Consider the following 14,815-nt stretch of genomic DNA (forward strand, 5'->3'; position numbering starts at 1 on the left):
TACGAACATGGACACGCGCCGGACAGCTCGAGCCGGAGTACCGCAGGTGGAGGACACCGCTGAAATTGTCGAGCCCGAGACGGCTCAACAAGACATCGTGCAGCCGGGGCCGAACGCATTCTTACCGGGGCATCAGGATGAAGAGGAGCCGCCATCAGAAGGGCTGAGGCTGGCTCACACAAGGCTGGCGGAGCTGCTTTACGCCGCTGCCGCCACACTCGAACACATCACGCGGCTGGGGGCTGGTGGACCACCACGGGGCGAGGAGAACCGACGTCCGATGCGCCTTCCCGCCATCTCAACGGATTCAAACTTTGAATCTCCCGCCATCGCCGCAGCAGCTGCTGAGGGCGTGACCGGCCTGAACCTCGGGTCCAACATCGCTCTCGCTGGGGCTGCCGCGTCACCGCCAGCGGAGGGAGCGTCATCACGGCTGCGACAGGGGATACCATCTGCCGTTCGCGCCGAAGCGCAGCCGAGTTACGGGGACAGCAGCCTGCGAGCTTCCATGGCGACCGCTGCGCTGCACCAACGGCTGCCTTCGCTCAAAGAGTTTGTTGGCGCGGAGGGCGACTGGGGCGGCTTCCAGCGACGCTTCCTCGCCCACCAAGAAATGGCACGGTGGTCGGATGCTGAGGCTCTCTGCGCGCTGCCGGCGCTCCTCGACAGCGACGCACTCGCCGCCCTTACATCGGCGCCGAGGGAGAAGCGCTCCACGCTACAGATGGCGCTGCAGTTGCTGGCCGGGGTCTACGGACCTTCAGCGGAATGCAGGCAGCAGTTTTACGATCGCCAGCGGGGTGCAAAGGAGTCGCCCCTGGCGTACAGGACGAGTCTCCTGGCACCTCGAATGGACGACGACGGCGTGGACGCCATGGTCACAGAAAAAATCCTCCTGCTGGCAGACGACCTGGACATCGCCGTCGTTGCACAGGAGGACACGGAGATGAGTTCCCTCCAGGCTGCGCGGCTCCTCCACGCCAACCTGCTGTCACAGCGTCGGAAAGCCAGCAGAGCAGCGGCCGGGCGTGCGGTGGCTGCAGCCACCCTCCCGGCGGAGGAGGTTTACGCCGTCGACCGTCGACGGCAGCAGGGGACGGGAGCACGGTCGGGCCGGGATGGGTCGAGCCGCTTCGACCGTCCGTCATCGCCGCCGGCGCTCCCGCGTTGCTTCAACTGCGGCGTCCGGGGCCATGTCGCCTCGGGGTGCCGCTCTCCTCGGCAGCGCGGGACGACGCCTCGACAGGACGCCGGCCTTCCTCCTCCCAAGCTCCATCAACATAATCCGGCGAGTCGCGGCACCCCTCATGTTTGGCCCAAGCACACACTCGTCACACACTCGCACACCGCAACGAACGGGGGGCCGACATTGCGCTGCGACGGGCCAACACGCACCACTATGGGGACTCAAATCGAACCCAGGCAGTGGTCCATGTTGGCCCATCGCGTTGTGGCCGCGTCGTCGGGGTCGTCGGCCGTGGTGGGACACATTGACGGAGTGGAGGTACGCATCCTGGTCGATACGGGGGCATCGGCGACCATCATTTCTGAACTCATTTACAATATTCTACCTGTCCAGAGCCGTCCTTTACTGCCGGTTAACGTCCCATTCTATGCTGCTAACGGGGGCTCTCTTGGCATCATTGGACAGATTCGAGCGCAAATTTGTATCGGGGATATCAAATTGTCGGGCCCGATTTTTGTTTCCTCCTCGCTGGCGGTTCCGTGCCTGCTGGGAACGGACTTCTTGGGCAAAATGCCGATTCGTATTTTAATAGACCAGGGATGCATTGAGCTCCCGTCGGGACGACGCATGGCGTTCCTGCCTTCCCCTACTGCGGCTCGGACGGCGTTCGTAACAGTACCAGCGTTTGTCGTTAAAACAGTTCGTGTGCCGCCGGGAGCTCAAATGTTGGTGCCTCTAAAACTTCGTCGGCCCTTCGCTGAGGGCATTGGGGACCAGGGAATTCTGCTGGGACCATCTAGGGCCGGGGTTAGTGGACCTCATTTGATTCCGGCCCAGACCGTCGTAAGAGGGGACGGGGACCCTTTCATCGCGGTCCTCAATGTGGGGTCGCAGACAGTGGTAGTTCCTCAAGGGACGGTGCTTGCTCACGCGACGCCGGTGCCCTGCGAGGAACCTGTTGCGAATCACGTCGGCACTGCTCCCCGGCCGCACCCATATTCGGACAGCGATGGAGGGTGGCTCGATGTGCTTTGTGCGGGATCGACGGACCTGTCAAATTCAGAGCGCCAACAGCTTAGAACGCTACTGCGGGAATTTTCCGACGTTTTCAGTCGGGACAAATACGATTTGGGTTGCACTCATCTGCTGCGTCACCATATTGACATGGGTTACGGCGCGCCAATACGCCAGAATCCGTTTCGGTTAAGTCCCGCCGAAAAGGACCATGTCAAATCGGCTATTGATGACATGTTAGCTGCCGACATCATTTCTCCTTCCACCAGCCCTTGGGGAGCGCCGATTGTCCTGGTTAAAAAGCAGGACGGCTCGTTGCGGTTTTGCGTTGATTTTCGGCACCTTAACAAAATTTTGGTTGCCGACGCATACCCGCTCCCACGGATGGACGAATCGCTGGACGCCTTGGCGGGAGCGCGATTCTTCTCCACACTGGATTTACTTTCGAGATTCTGGCAGCTTCCTCTGGACGATGATTCAAAGCCTAAAACTGCTTTCCGTACACCGCACGGCCTGTTCCAATTCAACCGGTTGCCGATGGGCTTACACTCAGCGCCGGCAACTTTCCAGCGTTTGATGGAATTGGTTTTGGCTGGATTGCAATGGGAGTCGTGCCTGATTTATTTGGATGACGTTATCGTCTTTAGTAAAACTTTTTACGAACATCTCCAGAGGTTGCGGGCGGTTTTCCTAAAGATGCGGGCTGCTAATTTGAAATTCAAACCCAAAAATGTCATTTGTTACGCGATTCGGTGCGTTATTTGGGGCACATCGTGGGGCGCTCAGGTATTGCTACCGATCCCGCCAAAACGCAGTGTGTCAGCTCCTGGCCGACTCCCACCTCGGTGGGAGAGGTCAGGAGTTTCATTGGCTTCGCGTCGTATTACCGACGGTTCGTCGCTGATTTTGTGACGATTGCCAAACCCCTACACGCTTTAACATCAAAAGGGGTTCGGTTCCACTGGGGTCAGGAGGAGGAGGCTGCTTTCTGCTCCCTTCGGGACGCCCTGGTAAAAGCTCCTCCCTTGATTTACCCCGATTTTTCGGAACCATTTTTGCTCGACACCGATGCGAGCAACACGGGTATTGGGGGCGTGCTTTCCCAGGTGGTTGACGGCGTGGAACGGGTGGTTGCGTACGGCAGTCGGGTGTTGTCTCCAGCGGAGCAAAGATATTGTGTCACCCGTAGGGAACTGTTGGCAATTGTCTATTTCATCCAACAGTATCGCCCATATCTGTACGGTCGGCATTTCACCGTCCGCACAGATCATGCGGCACTGCAGTACGCCCTGCGAGTTCAACAGCCATCGGGACAATTGTCCCGATGGTTGGAGATCCTCCAGGATTTTGATTTCGAAACCACCTACCGTAAGGGCGTTCGCCACACCAACGCAGACGCTCTGTCACGCATGCCAACCACCTCCGAATGTGCATGCCTCCTGGGGTCGGGACGTTGCAAGCCAGCAGGGGACATGCCGGTTCCGGTCCTGGCGGCCGCCGCCGACGACGAAACATTGCTTCCAAATTCTATCGCACAACAGGGAAAAGATTCCCTGCTGGGTCTGCCTGTTAATGAATGGGGGCGCCTCCAGATGGAGGATACCTCCCTCCTCGCGTCGCGTCGTCGCGCCGGGGAGGCGGGGCGGGGGACGGGTGATGCCGACGCATGGGAAATGCACGCGGGGTTGCTGATGCATTGGGACGGGAAATCCCATCGACACCGGCTGGTGGTCCCTTCTGGGTTACGGGGTAGGGTGGTGTGGGCTGCTCATGAGCGCCTCCTCCACCTGGGTACCCAAAAGACCCTCGCCTTGCTCCAGCTTGATTTTTATTGGCCAGGCATGACGAGGGATGTCGCAGATCTGTTGGCATCATGCCCTCGGTGTGCGCAGCGAAAACCACCAGCACGGGAGTCAAACCCGCCTTTGCAGTCTATCAGAGTCTCCAGAGTGAACGAACTTGTCGCGCTGGATATTCTGGGGCCATTTCCCGCCACCCCTAGGGGCAATAGATATTTGTTGACTGGGGTGGAATACTTTACGCGCTGGCCTATGGCCTGGCCCCTGGCCAACCAGTCGGCAGCAGCCATCGTGGAGGCCTTTGTCCAAGGTTACGTCATGGACAAAGGTGCTCCGGAGCGGCTGCTGACCGACCAGGGAAAATGTTTTTCCGGCAAACTCCTCCAACAGGTCTGTGAGCTCCTGGGAACGAAAAAAATTCGTACCTCTCCCTATCACCCGCAAACTGACGGGATGGTCGAGCGTCTGCATCGAACCATCACGTCTATGTTGTCGCAGCAGATTTCAGACTCACAGACCGATTGGGACTTGCAAATTCAAGGGGTCCTGGCAGCATACAGATTGGCCCCCCATGCTGCGACGGGATTTTCACCCTTCTTCCTCATGTATGGTCGCGAACCTGACTCACCTGTTCGGGCACAGCTGCAGATCCCCGCGCCACTGGGAAAAACTAAATTGGCCGACCATGTTAAATTTAACCTTGCGAAATTGACTGAGGCACGGGATGCTGCCATGCTAAATTCCGACAGGCGTCAGAAAGCGAATGAGCGCCTCAGACTGGGTCGCATGCACGTGCTACAGTGGAAGCCGGGGGACAGGGCATGGCTGCACTGTCCCCCAGGTACCACTCGCGACCTCCTCAAAACTGGTGCGGCTGTGGCGGGGCCCCGTCGAGGTGGTCGAGGTTTTGCGGCCTCAGTGCGTTCGCATCAAATGGGGGAAGCGCCGGTGGTTTGTGCACCCCTCTAGGCTGAAACCCTTCGTTGCGGTGCGAGGCCCCGCTCCACACACGCGTGGCCAAACATGTGGGGGGTCGGCCGACTCAAAGGGTCCGTCTCTGCTGCTCTCGCCTGACGTGTTGCCGGCTGTCCCGCCCCCAGGTGCACCAGGAATGACGGGCTCCCGCCCAACAACCCCTACGGGGGATGCCGAGGGTCTCGCGACATCAAGCGCAGACTCACTTCGAAATGGACAGCTGCCACCGGATGGTCCGCCATCCGGGGTTGCCCCGTGTGACGGGCCTGCGGCAAGGACGCGTGCAAGAATGCGCAGACTCTTGTGATGCACAAAAATAATTTATTTTTTATTTTCACGTGTATGGTTACTGTGCGCTGCGTCGGTGGTGTGCTCCTGGCACATTGTGTTGTGTTGTGTGTGTGTTGGGGGTTCCTTGCGATTTGTATATACGTTGCTTTTACGGAATTCGTATTTATTCGGGGGGGGTGCGTCGGGTTGTTTTCCCTTCGGGGTTTTCTGGTTCTTGTTGTTGTTCTCTTCGCGTTATGTTGAAAAATAGTGAGGCACACGCGCGGTCAGGGGGTAAATGCGCTTTTATTGTCGTTTTTTTTTTATGTTGGCAGCCGGGACGGCTGCAAGCTATGCGGGGGGGGGGGGGGGTGATGTAGGGGTGTTAGAGAGAGAGCCGTTATGCATGGCAGCTTATGGGAAACAAACACAGTGGGCGGGGCTACGTGAGTGCACGGGGGGGGTGCTCTCAACGACGTCCGCACCAGGCAGCCCGGGGCCCCACCCCTCAGCGGGGGTGGAGTATAAAGGGGGATGTGTCAGAGGGCTCGGGGCAGAATGTTAAAGCTAAACCAGTGAAGACCGAAGATCGTCTAGCTAGAGCCCTGGACTCCCCTGGGACGCCGCCCTTGTCAAGGCCGCGCAGGACTGAGCCAGCGGCGTGGTCCCGAGAACCAGAGCTAGTGCTCTGGGACTCCGGGTACCGTAGCCCGACTTACCAGTGTCGGGCCAGACAGCCTCCCCTAGCCCGTTAGTGGAGGACTAGGAGGTAGGTCAGAGATAGCTAGCAGTGTATTCCCAGCTAGCCGGGTGAGGGGGCCGATACCCCCTCTAGTATTGTATGTCCACAGTTGTGACTACTTGTACGGAATAAAAACGTGTGCCTCACCAACGGTGTCCAAGTGTCATCAACGGTACTTCATCTGTATAGTAAATATATAGCAGTGTGATACACATTAGGGTGGGTAGAATAATACATAGTGTTATATTAAAATGGATAAGGCATCAACTGCAGCAGCAACTGCAGCAGCAGAAACTGCAGCAGCAGCAGAAACTGCAGCAGTAACTGCAGCAGCAGCAGCATCTGCAGCAGCATCAACTGCAGCAGCAGCAACTGCAGCAACTGCAACTGCAGCTCCCTTTGATGCTGTTAATCCTGCATAATGCACATGCATATGTAGTACTAATCACATTCCTGCATTTCCCATAAATATGCTAAATTCCTCTTCATATGCAAATTCCTTTGTCAAGGCGCCCAGCTTATATATATGCTCCAAGCTCGTGTGCTGTTTCATTCAGACTCTGTCGCCTCGACGGACCTGGTTTTCACCTGAGGACGGCTGCTTGCGTTGTGGCCGAAAAGTCGTGAGAATAATTTTATTATGTTTTATTTGTATTATTTTATTACTTCCCTTCTACGTGACAGAAGATGAATCCCTGCAGTCACGAAAGCTTTAAATCGAAATTTAACCGCCTCTACGGGGAGGGTTTCCACATAACATTGAGATCCTTTAACAAGCTCCGGGATAAGAAGGCTCAGCTAATCGAGTCTCTCACCTTTCTGAAGAAATGCCGCGATTCTAAGGTAATACCAAACGCATTTACACTAACATCTGCTGCTGTAACTTCTTCTAATGCTATACGAATTCTGTCTAGAACTAGCTTAGCTCTTATCTCAGAGAAAATCAGACTTACGCGCACCGATCTAGATCAGTTAGACAAGACACTCTACAAATCACACTTATCTTTGAGTGCAACAATGTCCACATCGGATTGGGAACATGTAGATAAAATGACTGCCTCTTCAGCTGCCGCTATGTCGACCAAATGTAAGGACAACTTGATTTCCAAATTTGATCGCCTCTCAAATAAGAAACCGGACCCACACATTGAAAAGCTAGATGTTAACAAAGTCGTAATTAATCGCAGTAACAGTTCTATTTCTGAAGGCCTGAAATCCGTTTTAGCTAAAGGACTAAACTTTGCAGTCACACCTAGACACATACCAGTTAATGATATAATTGCTAGAGTAGATGTAGCTCTCAAGGGCCTGAGTCACATCGCTGCAGACGTAGCAAGATCTGAAATCTCTGCAACCCTCAAAAACGATAAGAAGCCAGCTAGCAACATCAGCAAAGATGAGCGTTTGGAATTAGCTCAATTAAAAAAGAGGGATGACATTGTCATCCTCTCAGCCGACAAAGGCAATGCCACTGTCATCATGGACAAAACAGAATACAACAACAAAATCCAAGAACTACTCAACGATGGTAGCTATACAAAAATAAAAAGAGACCCCACCAACAGCCTCATCTCTAAAACCAAGCAAATCATTTCTGATTCAACCGCATTAATTGATCAGACCAAACAGTTCTCGTTGAAACCTTCTGCAGCCAGGCCACCAAGATTATACGGCTTGCCAAAGATACATAAATAAGATACACCTCTTCGTCCCATTGTCTCTACTATCAACTCCCCCACCTATAAACTGGCTCGTTTTTTGTCTGAAATCCTACGGCCTTTCACTGGAAAAAACACCTCTGCGGTACTAAACTCTACTGACCTGGTATCGACAATCAAGGGGATTGCCCTGTCCCCAGACGACCTGCTTGTCAGTTTTGATGTGGTTTCCTTATTCACCAAAGTTCCTGTACCTGACACCATCGCAATCATTGAAGACTTGGTTCATCAAGGACTGAATGCTGGGGTACCCCCACTGGTGAGACACTGCTTAACCAATACATACTTCACCTGGAATGGAACTTTCTACAAGCAAACTGAGGGCACCCCAATGGGCTCCCCCCTATCTCCGGTTGTAGCCAACATCTTCATGGAGAAATTTGAGACTGACGCCATCAAGACTGCCACTCTACGCCCGACCTTATGGAAGAGGTACGTAGATTACACTTTTGTCATCTGGCCACATGGCCGGCCTGCTCTAGACCAATTTCTCGACCACATCAATTCCATACACCCAGCCATCAGATTCACCATGGAAGTCGAAAAAGATGACAAGCTACCCTTTTTGGATGTCCTAATTAAAAGGAGACCTGATGGTTCAATGAGCCACTCTGTCTACAGGAAAGCCACCCATACGGATGCTTACCTAAAACCGGATTCCCACCACCATCCATCCCAGAAGAATTCCCTCATCAAGACTCTATACCATAGAGCCCAATGCATTTCCGACGTACGCCAAGCTCTTAAGGCTAATGGTTACTCCGACTACACAATCCGCAAGGCCATCACTCCAACCATCAAGAAGGATCCTGTTGAGGAGCCTTTCAAGACCATCACCTTACCCTACATTGCTGGGGTCACAAAAAAGATCTCCAAAATCCTGATTAAACACAAGATCCAGGTCCGATTCAACACAGTACATAAAATCCGTGATCTGGTCCCGTCTGTAAAAGATGTGGTTCCAGACATACAGTACCCTGGCGTCTACAAACTAAGTTGCCTCTGTGGTAGCAGTTACATTGGGGAAACCAAACGACATGTCTCGGACCGCATCCGTGAACATGAAGCAGACCTGAAACACGGTAGGACAAACACCTCAGCCGTGGCAGATCACTGTTACAACTCAGTGGGCTCACATGACATTGACTTCTCCAAGACAGAGGTTCTCTGCAAGCCATCTGGTTATCATGAGAGATTTGTTCATGAGGCGATCCACATATACAAACACAGAGACAATTTCAACCGAGAAGATAAATTCTGGCTTAGCAATCATTGGAAGGACGTAATAAACCATTTCGGATCTTAACTGATTGTGTTCACGTTTACGGTGACTTTCAGACCGCGTTCCACTCACTGGCATGGTGCAGTGTGCAGAGTAATGTATGGTGTCGTAATTGTATAGTAAATATATAGCAGTGTGATACACATTAGGGTGGGTAGAATAATACATAGTGTTATATTAAAATGGATAAGGCAGCAACTGCAGCAGCAACTGCAGCAGCAGCAGCAGAAACTGCAGCAGCAGCAGCAGAAACTGCAGCAGCAGCAGCAGCAACTGCAGCAGCAGCAGCAACTGCAGCAGCAGCAACTGCAGCAGCAGCAGCAACTGCAGCTCCCTTTGATGCTGTTAATCCTGCATAATGCACATGCATATGTAGTACTAATCACATTCCTGCATTTGCCATAAATATGCTAAATTCCTCTTCATATGCAAATTCCTTTGTCAAGGCGCCCAGCTTATATATATGCTCCAAGCTCGTGTGCTGTTTCATTCAGACTCTGTCGCCTCGACGGACCTGGTTTTCACCTGAGGACGGCTGCTTGCGTTGTGGCCGAAACGTCGTGAGAATAATTTTATTATGTTTTATTTTTATTATTTTATTACTTCCCTTATACGTGACTTTACCGAAAGAACCAAGAAGATGAATCCCTGCAGTCACGAAAGCTTTAAATCGAAATTTAGACGCTCCTGTCGGCTTGTCCTCGCAGCGCGTTGACACGTCTCACGGACGTTCGAGTCGCTGGATCCCGGAGTTGACGGCACGGGAGCTGATTGGAGAATAAGTTCCCTATGCTTCCCTCACCCCTCTCTTTATCCCCCTCACCTCACAGGGGGTCCCGCTCCGCTGGCCAATCAAAGTGCTTCACCTGTCTCCTGGCTGGCTTCTGGTTAGAGCGACGGATTACGTCGTCTCATCGATCAGTGGGCGGGGTCCCATTTTCCCCCCGTTCGCTTGTGTATTGCGTCGTCTAGTCGAACAGTGGGCGCGGTCCCGTTTTCTCGCCATCCGTTTGTGGATTGCGGACCCCTGCCTGCCTTGCCGATATGTGTGTGGGGGGGTGCATTTCAACCGTGGTGGCTGGACAGCCTTCGCCGTGACCATACAATCTCAACCCGGATCACAGCGCCGCGGTGCGAACCAGCATCGGGGGAGGTCGCCAAATTCCCTGGCCGCAGGAAACCGTGAAGATTATCCCTATGAGGGCTTTCGGGTAAAAACCTGCCAGGCCAGGAGACGTCCCCTCGGAGCTCTAGGTGAGAAAATGTGTGAGGGTGTGTTTATGTGGGGGGCGGTGAGGGGGAAGCGGGGTCGGCCCCGTCGCTTGGTGGTGGCGAGGTCGTAGATGGGGCGCCCGCCGAGCGGCTTCGCGGCGGCATCACATAGCCCCCCGAGGTGCCAGTCCCCGTCCCGGGTTGACTGGAGCACCTCGTCTGGGCCGTACCCACGAGGAAGTGCTGCGGGGTCCGGGGGATCCCTCCGGACCTCGTGGCTGGTTTCGGGGCGGGTGACTCCGTCCTCTGGGGTTCCTGCGGCGGCCTCCTCCTCCACTCCAATGGCTCTCCCTGTCCCTCGGCACCTGCGGGCTGGGGCACAAACTCAGCAGCAGAAGGGTTTAGGGGCCGCCGTCCCCGCCATCCCCTGGCGGGGCCGGGACGCCTCTGGGCTGGGGGTCCGGTGGGGCCCATGTAGCGCGCGAGGCCCCCGAGCCCGGGTGGTGTGGGGGCCCCGTGAGTTCGCGGTACTCGGGCGGCGTGGTTCTCCCCCGCCGGGACTGCCCTCCATGGTTTTAAGCGGCGGACGTTGACAACCGTTTCTCGGCCCCTGTTTCCACCCTGGATTAATACCGTCCAGGGGGAGATCTGCCGCACCACAGTCCAGGGTCCCCGCCAGTAGGTTGTCAGCTTCCCTACCTGTCCGGCCCCGACGCGAGGGGTGTGTAGCCACACCTTTGCGCCTGTCGAGAAGAGGGGGGGCTCCACGCGGGGTCGGGTGCCCTGCTTCTGTCGCCGATGCGCGGCCTCCCCTTGCGGGTAAGCCCGGTCCCGGGCCCCTCGTAGGGTCCCCATCAGGTGCTCCACGGGGCGGCTCCCTTCCTCCGTTTGGGGTGGGGGAACGCCGAACAGCAGGTCTGCGGGTAAACGAGACTCACGACCAAACATCATTAGGAACGGGGTTTGTCCCGTTCATGTGTGTACAGTGGTGGCATAGGCGAACAGGGCGTAGAGGAGGTGTTCGTCCCAATCCTGTTGATTTGCGGCCGCCATACGTTTGAGCTTCCCCGCTAAGGTCTGATTCATGCGCTCCACCATACCGTTCGCTTGTGTGGTGGTACGCTGTGGTTCGGTCTTTCTGGATTCCGAACTCTCGGCACAGCGCCCGGAACAGCTCGGCCTCGAACTCGCTACCCTGGTCGGTGAGGACTCGTTCCGGGATCCCATGCTTAAGTACGTAATGCTCCACGAAGGCCCGGGCCACCACAAGGGCCGTTTTATTGGGGATGGCTACCGCCACGGCGTAGCGGGTGAAGTATTCTACTGCTACGAGGATATAGCGGTTGCCCCAGTGGGATCGTGGAAACGGCCCCTGGAGATCGATGCCGACCAACTGGTTCATCCGACTGACGCGGAACGGCCTTAGGGGTACCTGGTATCGTGCCGGTTTCGGCCTGCACTGCTGACAAGCGCGGCAGCCCTGTACCCAGGCGGCCACGTCTCGTGCCAACTTGGGCCAGAGATACTGGCGACGCAGGGTCTCCCGAGTGTGCCGTTCCCCGTCATGGTCCCCGAGCGGGTGGTCGTGCACCAGCCGCAGCAGCTAGGGTCGCACCTGGGCGGGAACACAGATGCACCCCGGCTGGCCGGCCTCGGTTAACTCTCGTACCACCCCGTTCTGCACACACAACCGGGCATACAAACCACTCCAGGGCCCTGGTAGGGTGCTCTTCCCCTCCTGCAGGGCTGCTTCCACTGCCGCCAGATCCGAATCCCGCTGCTGGGTCTGCCTCAGCTGCTCTTCGTTCAGGCCCGGGAAGGCGCAGCCGACGTCCTCCTGGATCCGTCCGATCGGGGTGGGGTGGTCTGCCGGGTCTCGAGTCGTGGGTCCCGCGCGTGCCGGGCGGTCGACTGGATCCTCAGCTCCACCTGTGGGGGTCTCTGTGGCGCATACCGCACTCTCTCTCGCCGGGGGGGGGGGGGGGGGGGTCAGGCTCAGCGGGCGCCCGTGAAGCACGGGCAGGCCTCCTCCGCCCTCGTCTCGGCACACACCGCGGGTCGCCTCGATAAGGCGTCCGCGTTTGCGTGCGTCCGCCCGGCCCAGTACTCGATCTGCAGGTTATATTCCTGCAGCTGCGCCAGCCACCTGGCCATCTGCCCCTGCGGCTCCTTGAAGGTGAGGAGGAACTGCAGAGCATAATGGTCTGTGCGCACTCGACATTTCCGGCCGTACAAGTATGGTCGGAACTGTTTACACGCGAAGATCACCGTGTACAATTCCTGATGGGTCACGCAGTAGTTCAGCTTGGCCCCACTCAGGGTCCGGCTGGCGTACGCAATAACCCGTTCCGTCCTTTCCTGCACCTGCGACAACACCGCGCCCAGCCCGCTGCTGCAGGCGTCGGTGTCCAAAATAAAATTGGTGGTAAAATCGGGGAAAGCCAGGGTGGGGGCGTGGGTGAGGTGGTCTTTGAGAGTGGTGAAGGCTGTCTGACAGGCTTCCGTCCACTGATAGGGGTTCTTAGGGGAAGTGAGTCGGGTGAGGGGGCATGCAATCTCGCTGAATTCCTTCACAAACCGACGATAATAGGTGGCGAGCCCCAAAAATGATCTGATCTCCGTCAGGTTCCTTGGCCATGGCCAATCCACCACGGCGCATACCTTGTCTGGATCGGTGCGCACCCTTGCCTCGCTGACGCGATGTCCGAGGTACCCCACCTCGCGCTGTGCAATGTAACACTTACGCGGCTTGAGCTTGAGATGAGCCGCTCGCAGTCGCTGGAACACCTCCCGTAACCTGGACCAGTGCTCAGACAGAGATCTACTGAACACTATCACATCATCCAGGTAAATCAGGCACTGTTCCCATTGCAAGCCCCGCATCACCAACTCCATCAGCCGCTGGAACGTCGCGGGCGCGTTGGTGAGTCCGAACGGGAGTACTCGAAACTCGAATAGTCCCATCGGGGTGGTGAATGCGGTTTTCGGCCGATCCTCCTCCGCCATCTCCACCTGCCAGTACCCGGACGCGAGATTGAGGGTGGAAAAATATGGCGCTCCGGCAAGGCTGTCAAAGGTGTCGTCGATGCGGGGTATGGGGAAGGCGTCACCGAGGGTGACTGCGTTCAATTTACGGTAATCGACACAGAACCGGGTTGACCCATCCTTTTTCGTTACTAGTACCACCGGGGCCGATCAGGGGCTCGCCAAGGGCTGAATAATGTTATCGCGGAGCATGTCCCCAACCGCCTCTTTGATCTGGGTGCATTCGGGTGCGCCCACTCGGTACGCAGGGAGTTTTATGGGTCGGGCGGCACCGGTGTCGATTTGGTGCTTAACGAGATCTGTCCGACCCACGTCCGAGTCATGTTCGCTGAACACGTCGGCGTACTCCCGTAGTAACCCGCGTAGCTGATCGGCCTCCTCCCTAGGTAAATCCGCCCAAGGTACGTATAACGCGTCAAGCAGGGGGACGACCTCGGCGTGGGGAGTCGGGCCGACTCGCCAGGCCAGGTCCTGGTGGTCCTCGGGGCGATCGGGGTCCTCAGCCCAGAGTGCGAATACCGAGTCGTTGGAGTGGCACGCGTGTAGGGGGTGCACGGTGGCTACTGTGGTGCGCCATCGCAGTATTGCCGGGGTACACACGCATAAACAATCGGCCCCCATCTGCGTTTACCAACGTGGCTGATCCCACGACCCCGTATCGTTTTGCCAACTCCGGGTGAGGAGTTAGCATTACCTCACCCGATGGTCGGTGCGCGGGGTCGATGGAGGGTGTTGCCACCGGCACCAGCATCTCGGTGAGCGGCCCGATGGTGACGGCCGTCGCCAGGGTAGCGGCCACAGGTGCAAAGCGGGGGCGTGTCGACTCTCGTCCCAGGAACGGAATCCGCTCGCCGCTACCTCCCATGGTTGCGCATCGCTGGCGGCGCTGCACGTTGAGCCCCAGCTTTTCCAGGAGGTCGGTACCTGCAATATACTCGTGGCACAACACACTCGAGACATAGAACTCCTGGGTGCACACCTGGTGGCCTATGCAGACCTCCAGGGTGGCCCTCCCCAGTAGCCCCATTCCGGCTCCGCTCGCCGTGTGTAGTGCGCGATCCGGGGCTTGCAGGTGGCGCACGTCGACCCCGATCGCGCTGCAGTGCGCTGCGCTCACGAGCGAGGCCACCGCCCCCGTGTCCAGCAAGATCCGGGTACGCATTCCGTTTATCTTCCCTTCCACCAGCAACGAGGCCCCCGTGATCCCTGCCACCAGCTCCCGTAGCCAGGAGTCACCGCTTCCGCGGGCGTTGTTGTCCCATTGTCGTCGATATGTGTCGGGACCGCGTCGATTGCACCCCTAGGTGGTCCATTCTTTAGGGGGCGTTGGCGTTTAACCTCATGCGTCTGCCTAGCACGGGCGAGCTGAGGGCAGTCTCTCATGAGATGCCATCGACGGTCGCAAACATAACACGTCCGGGGAAGGGTTGCGGCTCCGTAGTGGGTCCCCTGCCTGCTCCCTCTCCCTCTCCCAGTATGCAGTTGTCCCAAATCGGACTCTAATTGGGACACCCTCCCAGCCAGCCCCCCTACTGTGGAGCTTAGCTCACCCATCTCAGACTCAACGGTAGA

Source organism: Lampetra planeri, chromosome 68 (genome assembly GCF_965212315.1).
Source record: "Lampetra planeri chromosome 68, kcLamPlan1.2.h2, whole genome shotgun sequence".
Taxonomy (NCBI): domain Eukaryota; kingdom Metazoa; phylum Chordata; class Hyperoartia; order Petromyzontiformes; family Petromyzontidae; genus Lampetra; species Lampetra planeri.